This window comes from Hyla sarda, unplaced genomic scaffold, assembly GCF_029499605.1.
Source record: "Hyla sarda isolate aHylSar1 unplaced genomic scaffold, aHylSar1.hap1 scaffold_146, whole genome shotgun sequence".
NCBI classification, from domain to species: domain Eukaryota; kingdom Metazoa; phylum Chordata; class Amphibia; order Anura; family Hylidae; genus Hyla; species Hyla sarda.
In genome coordinates, this window is record NW_026608090.1 from 502,235 (window position 1) to 510,711 (window position 8,477).

The 8,477-nt window shown below is 50.6% G+C and overlaps 1 protein-coding gene across 4 annotated transcripts in view; it reads right to left on the bottom strand.

The window, feature by feature from the left end:
- The window catches only part of LOC130308079 (phospholipid scramblase 2-like), a 57,012-nt gene extending 48,952 nt beyond the window's left edge, over positions 1-8,060 (bottom strand). For 2 of the 4 annotated variants that reach the window (XR_008857137.1, XR_008857136.1), the window contains exon 1: positions 7,048-8,060. The gene's annotated coding sequence lies outside the window, so the exon portion shown is untranslated. Of the gene's footprint in view, positions 1-1,417; positions 3,977-7,047 lie in introns of those variants that run through there. The other 2 variants (XR_008857135.1, XM_056552221.1) reach the window with 2 other exon arrangements.
- Between the last annotated feature and the right edge of the window lie 417 nt (positions 8,061-8,477).

The window sequence follows — 8,477 nt, forward strand, 5'->3', positions numbered from 1 at the left end:
TACTGTGCAGTGTCTATATATACAGGACAGGAGAAGTTGTACTGTGCAGTGTCTATATATACAGGACAGGAGAAGTTATACTGTGCAGTGTCTATATATACAGGACAGGAGAAGTTATACTGTGCAGTGTCTATATATACAGGACAGGAGAAGTTATACTGTGCAGTGTCCATATATACAGGACAGGAACTCTTTTATTTTATATAAAAAGAAATACAAAACATAAACCAAACATAACAACCATAACAATGATAATCAAACATAAGATAAACCTAATGCATAACAAATAATATCACAAACAAAAATCCCTTCTGGTCCAGGACAACACACACTCCATACCTATATACACACACACTACATATATACACACTACATACCTATATACACACACACTACATATATACACACTACATATATACACACACACTACATATATACACACTACATACCTATATACACACACACCGCCAACCTATGTAACTATATACATGACATACCTATATAACTATATACACCACATTCTATATAACTTTATACACCACACGTACCTATACAAAAGAATTAATTTTTTTTTTATATAATATATGCACAAAAATCTAATCAATAATATACATATATAAGTATATATACACACATATACACCTACACATATCCATACACTAAATAATAAACACACACAAAAAAACAATATATAAGAATTTACTTATAAATATCCCCCACCTTTCCTATAACCTACACAAAATTATTCATCAAATAATATAACCTTATTCATTATATATGTACAGTCCCTATACATATATACAAAACTCCTACACATATATACAACCTTTATACAATATACAATCCCTACACCATAACACCAACCCCTCAGGGCTCCGGTTCGATGTCTGTAGCCGCCTACATCTTTTCGTCTTTATCAAAACAAAAATGTCTGGTGACAGCTTCAGCCCATCACCAGGGAGGAGATTACTAGGTTAGGGCACCTTAAAGGAGAACCCCCTCCACAGGGTAGAGGCACTAAATGCACCAAACTTTTCATACTCCAAAGAACGAACCTTCACCAGGTCACCGAGCGTGTTCCTACAAACCTCGTCCACGGGGAGGATTTTCTGTCTCGTCGACACTAAACACCTCGCTTGCCACGTGTGATACCTGACCACTGCGCTGACTATAAATGAAGTGCACCGGTCCCGGACACCCAGATCTTTGAAGGCCGCATAAACCCACTCAGCATAGGAAAGGGCAGCCAGCCGCGGCCAGCCGATGGAAGCTCCCACCCTTTGATATACCTCTATATTAAAAGGGCACTGAAGCAGGAAGTGGTCCATGTCCTCCAGCACACCCCCACACTCCTCCCGGGGACAACCCTTTTCATCGGAGTTCCTGTACTTCAGATTGCCCCTTACATATAGCTTACCATGGAAGCCCCGCCAGGTCAAGTCCCAATACTTCAAGGGGATCCTAGGTGAATTTAAAAGAGCCAACCCAATCCCTTGATCCCGACCTGGGCAATCCTTGAGGGCCAGTGGTTTCTGGAAATGGCTCAGCAAGACCCTGTTATCGAGGATTTTCCTCGGCAGAGTTCTTACCTCCCACATCCCCAGCCCCCACCTCCTGATGACCTTCAGAACCAGTGCAACATAAGTCGGGAGATGCCCGTGTGACGTGCGAAGATCCTTCACTTGACCGCCTCTCTCCCATTCCTGGAAGAAAGGCTGAAACCATCTCCTGCAAGAGACTACCCACGGAGGAGCCCTCTCTGTCCAGAGGTTTGATATATTGGTCTTTAAAAAGGAATTCACTAGGAATACCACCGGGTTGACCATACCCAACCCGCCTAGTCTCCTCGTGCGGTAAGTCACCTCCCTCTTAATTAGGTTCAGTCTATTCCCCCACAACATTAGGAAGAACAGACTGTAGACCCGGCTCCAGAGGGGTTCTGGCAAAAGGCTGACACTGCCCAAATAGATTAACAACGGGAGCAAGTAGGACCTGATCAAGAAGACCCTTTCCCTAAAGGTCAAAGACCAACCTTTCCACTGTTCCACTCTTTTGGAGACATCTTCCAGTCTGCTTTCCCAATTTCGTGTGGGGTAATCCCCGGGACCAAATTCGATGCCCAGAATTTTTGCAGATTCCTGGGGCACAGGGAGGGTGTCCGGGAGACAGAACTCAGGGTCTCCACCTCCCAACCAAAGACTTTTGCACTTTTCCCGGTTGATCTTAGACCCGAATGCCTCCGAGTAGCAATCCACCTCCGACATCACCCATTCCGCCTCCCCTTGCGAAGAGACAAAAATGGAGACGTCATCAGCGTATGCCACTACCCTTAAGGCCGAATCCGGCACCGCCGGGTCCATCCTCACCCCCGCCAATGGTTCGCGATCTAGCCTTCGAAGGAAGGGGTCGATCGCGAACACATAAAGCAAAGGGCTTAACGGACAGCCTTGACGCACACCAGACTCCACCCCAAAAGGGCGGCCCACCCAACCGTTTACCAATGGAAAAGTCTCAGCCCCTGCGTACAATGTTCTCAGCCAATCCACAAACCCCCCCTGGCAGACCGTATTTCAAAAGAGTGGACCAGAGATACTCGTGATCAACTCGATCAAAAGCCTTTGCCTGGTCCAGGGACAGCAGAAACCCCTTCCAGTGACCAGCCTGACCCTGCTCCATGGCCTCGCGGACACCCAGCACCGCACTAAAAGTGCTACGACCGGGAACAGAGCAGTGCTGGGACCCCGAAAGGAGCTGAGGGGCAAATTTCACCAACCTGTTGAATAGCACTTTTGCCAGAATCTTTCTGTCCACATTGAGAAGCGCTATGGGACGCCAATTCTCAATGTGGGACGAGTCTTTACCCTTTGACAGGATGATCAGAGCCGACCTCCACATACACTTCGGCAGAGTGCCCGAGGATAGACACTCATTTATTACCTCAGTAAAGAGGGGAACCAAGATGTCCTTAAAGGTCTTATAAAACTCGGATGTTAAGCCATCCGGACCTGGCGACTTTTTGAGGGCAAGCCTCTCAATCGCCAGCTTCACTTCCTCTTCTCTGTCAAAACACTAAGAGAGGGGTCTACTCCTGACTGAGGAATGGCATCAGCCAGGAAAGCCGCCATCTTGCCTCGATCTAGATCCCTCTTCCCCAAGAGGTGCGAGTAAAAGGCTCTGACGACCTCCAGGATCCCCGATCTGGACTTGTTCAGAGATCCTGTACTATCGACCAGGCCGGTCACGATCTTACAATCCACTGACATCTTACAGCTCCGGAAAGGGTCGGGCGAGCGGTACTTCCCGAAATCCCTTTCAAAAACTAAAGATGCGTGTCTATCATACTGGCACTTCTTTAGCAAAGATTTCACTCTGGAGATTTCCTCTCGGTCACCTCCAGTCGAGACAAGAACCTCGAGTTTCCTCCTTAGTTCCTGATAGAGACGATCCCTATTCAGACTCCTAAGGTTCGCGGTCTGGCGGAAGAATCTCGCAGCCCGTTTTTTGAACATCTCCCACCACTCTGACTTAGTGTTGCATAAGTCCAGTAATGGTACCTGGCTCTGCAGAAACTCCTCAAAGGACCGTCTTATCTCCTTGACTACCAGGAGGGACGAATTCAGCTTCCACAATCCCCTTCCCATCCTGGGGGTCTCTGAAACATTCAAAGAGAACATAATCAAACAGTGGTCGGAGAACTCCACCTCAACAACCTGTAAAGGTGAAGAGACAGAATCCTCCTTCAAAAAAAACCTATCTATCCTAGACCTGATCTCTCTACCTCTAAAGTAAGTGAACCCGCTGTGACCTGGGGTGTGCCGGATGTGGACATCCACCAGGCGAGACTCACTAGCTATTCTATTCAAGGCGACGCTATCATAATCTAGCCGATCCCTGGAGCCTCCCCTATCAAGAGACCTTGTAACAGTATTAAAATCTCCTCCAAAAATGACCTGCCGGCTAGTAAAAAGTAGGGGCTTAATCCTCATAAAGAGACTTTTCCGGTCCCACCTAGTCTGTGGACCGTAGATGTTTATAAGACTTAATTCTTGTCCCTTCATGAGGACGTCTAATACCAGACATCTCCCCATTTCTAGCTCGATTACACGTCTGCATTCTACCTGAGCGGTTTTAAAAAGAACCGCCACCCCGCTATACGGCTCGGCCACAAGAGACCAGTGAGAGGGCCCATGGCGCCACTCACGCTTCGCCTTATGGATAGCGGTTAGATCTGTCAACCTGGTCTCCTGCAAAAATAAAATGTCGGCCTCAATTCGGCCGAGAAAATCAAAGGCCGCAAATCTTGCCGCATCTGACTTTATGCTGGCGACATTAATACTCGCCAGCGTCAACGGGGAGGGTGCCGCCATCATGTGTGATCAAGCTAGACACCCCTCTTCTTCCCTCCCCCTCCCTTTTCCTTAGTGTCATCATCAGAATTACCCAATTTACCCCTTTTTAAGCACAGAGACATATCCATATTTACAGAATTTACAGAGTTCCCCTCTTTTCCAGAGGTCACCTCCTGCACCCCACCTGGTCCTGGGACAGCCTCCCTCCCCGTTACCAGAGAGGAGGACTTGACGCTCCCAGAAGGCCTCACTTCAGACACCGGCACCTCGTCCCCGGCCTCCTCATCAGAGGAAGAGATGTTATCCCTGAGGACTTGGTACCGGTTAGGGCTATCTACCAGAGGGGAGGCGGTAGATCCTTCCGCTGGTACCTGGACAAGGGTGAGGGGGACTGAATGATCCCACTCCAAAGAAGGGGACTCCTTCTCCTTGCTCCTCTTCCTCCTCTTTTTCCTGGCACCCGATTTTCTCTTATTCTTTAGCCACTCTTTGCTCTCCTCATCCATACTCTCTCCTGGAGAGGAGGTAGCAGTGATGGCCCTCTTATCCTCCTCCTCCTCTCTATCCAGTCTCCTGGCCTCCTCCTCCAGCCCACCATCGCTCAGATCCTCAGCAGAATCCACCATCTCAGGGTCAGGTAAAGCTACCTCAGCTGTCACCTGAGAAGCCCCTTCCCTTTCCCTTTGGCGTGCCTCCAAACGCCTCAGCCTAGAAGGTGTCATTCTTTTCTTCCTTGGACCCGTAGTCTCCCCGCCTCCGCCGGTACCCTCCCCAGTGGAGTCAGCATCTCTGCTAACCCCAGCTGGAGATTCCACCGCATTGGCAAAAGAGACCGCACAGCGGCTGAAGGGGTGACCGAGGTCCCCACACAGGTGACAACGAATGTCCCCACAGGTTGCGGCGAGATGTCCTAACCCCCCACACAACGCGCACTTCTGGACCTTACATTGTGCGCTGAAGTGTGTCGGGTCACCGCACCTATGGCAGACCTTCGGCTGTCCCTGGTAGAAAACCAGGATCCTGTCCCTCCCCAGAAAAGTGGAGGAGGGAATGTGGGTGACAGAATTACCCGAAACCTTCAACTTGACCATGAAGGTCCAGGCCCCTGACCAGATACCAAATTCATCCCTGTTCTTTTGGGGAATGCTGACCACCTCTCCATAACGCCCAATCCAGGTCATGATGTCTATGCAAGAAAGAGATTCGTTACACGTTAATACCGTCACTTTCTTGATGTTATTCTGGCGAGAAATTGCCTGGACAGCAAAGTCTCGCCACTCGGGTGCTATCTTTGCCAGCTCGTACCGAGACCAAAAGAGCTCGAGCCCTTCAGCCCGGACAAAGCTGACATCGAAAAATGGGGTACCATGAGGATGTATCAGGGCAAAGATGTCACCTGCCCTGAAATCCATCTTGAGGAGGAGCTCAACTACTTTTGTCCTGTTTGGACAGGTATCACTGCCCCTCCGCCTTTTTGTCCTGTTTGGACAGGTATCACTGCCCCTCCGCCTAAGACGGACCACATTCCTCCTGGGGACCCCAGACCCGGCTGTGGGGAATGACCATGACTCCTCTCCTCTCCTTTGCTCTCGGAAGGCCCCGAGGCCGTGCCTCTCTATCCAAAAGGACAGTTCTACCTCTCTACCCTCTACAGTGATAGATTTATCCCCCCTCCGCAAGGCCTCCAGAAAGCGCCTCTGAAGGTCACTATGCCCAGGACCAGAAGGTACAGGATTCCCATGAGGCCCACTTGCCCCGGCAGCAACACTGGCATAACTCCTAGGGGGCGCCGCTGCCGGGGGTTCAGATGGACCAACCTCACTCTCCACAGAAGCCATACTCACCCCCCCTCTCGCACTCACATCCCCTCCATCCATCCTCTCATCATCATTCCCATCCTCCCTCACTCCCTCTCCCCCATTCACACCTCCACTCAGTCCTGGACCAGACCCCACAGACAGATCCCCCATATGTACATTATTTACAGATGTGACCTCAGCTTCATCGGGTGCTCCTGACCAGTCTTGCCCCGCCCCAATAATAGACTCTGACTGGTCAGGAACCCCCTCTGCCTCACTGGTCACAGGAAAGTCCTTTGGGACAGGAGGCCGTCTAGCTGCAGGAACAGTTCCTATTTTGTCCATAGACCCTCCAGTCCCCATGGGTTTGAGGACAGTCCCTTTAATGTTCTCCACTGCTTTAGCAGCCGCCATTGCCAGTCCAGCCTTGGCCGGTTTTATTATCCCTGCCGAGGTGCCACCTGCCCCAACCGCAGATGAGGTTCCCCCTCGAGAAGCCTCTGCAGGTGACACCCCGACAGCAGAAACCACACCGGCCGCAGACCCCACCGCGGAGCCTACTTTACCACCAAGCGCCTGGTGGCGCCGCTTATCTCCGCCCTCGCTCCTCATCTCCGGCACCGGGACCAAAGCTTTACCACTGCCCGCCTTGCCCTGTCCCGGTGCCGAAGAAAAGCAGCCTCCCGCTGGGCTGCTGACCTCACCAGACATGTCCGGCTTCACAGCCGAAATCGCCCCGACACTCTTACCGCTACTACAAGCTGAAACAGTGTCACATGACTTTCCCGTAGGGATCTCCATACTCTGTCCACTGCTCTTCCCCTGCACAGAACCCACCGCAGGGCCCTGACTAGGTGGAGCTGGGGAAAGGGGGACATAGGAAAATGATACCGACTCACCCCCCTTCTGGTCATTCCTTCTCCTCCTCCTCCTCTCCCCCTCATCCGGTACAGGGTCTTCTCCAAATGTGAAGCGCTCCATGTGTACTGGAGACTCCATCTGCCTGATGATGGCCATGAGTCTCCCCCCGGGGTCACTGCTCTCCTCCTCCGAGCTCCTCCTGGATCCTGATGTTGAGGCCGGTGGTCCTTGTCCAGGACAGATCCCACTCTGAGACCCCTGCGATGGATCCTGGATGTTAGTGGGGTCACTATCCTCCTCAGCAGGGGGGTCACTCTGGCTTGGCCCCTTCTGCCCCTCACACCTCTCCTGGTTCAGCAGCTTCTTCAGGAAGGGGCCGCTGTGTGTCTGAATGTCCATCCTTTTTCTCTCCAAGATGTTTATTTCGGACTTAAGCTTTGTAATGTCCTTATTAGCCTCTGCCCGCTTGCTCCCGGACGAGGTGTTTGCCCGCACTCGGGCGCATCTCAGCTCCTCACGCAGCCTGAACAGTTCTTTGCCTTTCTGCTTGTAGGCCTGTGTATAATAGGCAATCCTGGAGCTGTAGTCGCTGACAGGCTCCCGGGGCCTCCGCACGCCCCAGCCCTTCACCTCCATATATCCTCCTGAAGCCTCGCAGCTTAGGTCAGGGTCCAGAGGGGGGGCAGGAGAAACATTGCTGCTTCCCCCACCAGGTCTCCTTACCCCCTCCGAACAGGCCGGTCGCTGTGCATCCTCCGTCCCCGCCGGCCTACTCTGGGAACCAGAGGCCTGGGACTCGCTCTCCTCCTGCATCCCAGAAACCCGCTCCCTCCCAGGGCAGAAGGGAGCAGGAGCCTGGAACCACTTGGATCGCTCCCAGCAGCAGCAGCACTGACTCTAACGAGACGCAGTATACAGGACAGGAGAAGTGGTACTGTGCAGTGTATATATACAGGACAGGAGAAGTGGTACTGTGCAGTGTATGTATATATACAGAATAAGAGCAGATACTGAAGATTACAGCCAGTATACAGGACAGGAGAAGTTATACTGTGCAGTGTCTATATATACAGGACAGGAGAAGTTATACTGTGCAGTGTCTATATATACAGGACAGGAGAAATTATACTGTGCAGTGTATATATACAGGACAGGAGAAGTGGTACTGTGCAGTGTATGTATATATACAGAATAAGAGCAGATACTGAAGATTACAGCCAGTATACAGGACAGGAGAAGTTATACTGTGCAGTGTCTATATATACAGGACAGGAGAAGTTATACTGTGCAGTGTCTATATATACAGGACAGGAGAAATTATACTGTGCAGTGTCTATATATATACAGGACAGGAGAAGTTATACTGTGCAGTGTATATATACAGGACAGGAGAAGTTATACTGTGCAGTGTCTATATATACAGGACAGGAGAAGTTATACTGTGCAGTGTCTATATATACAGGACAGG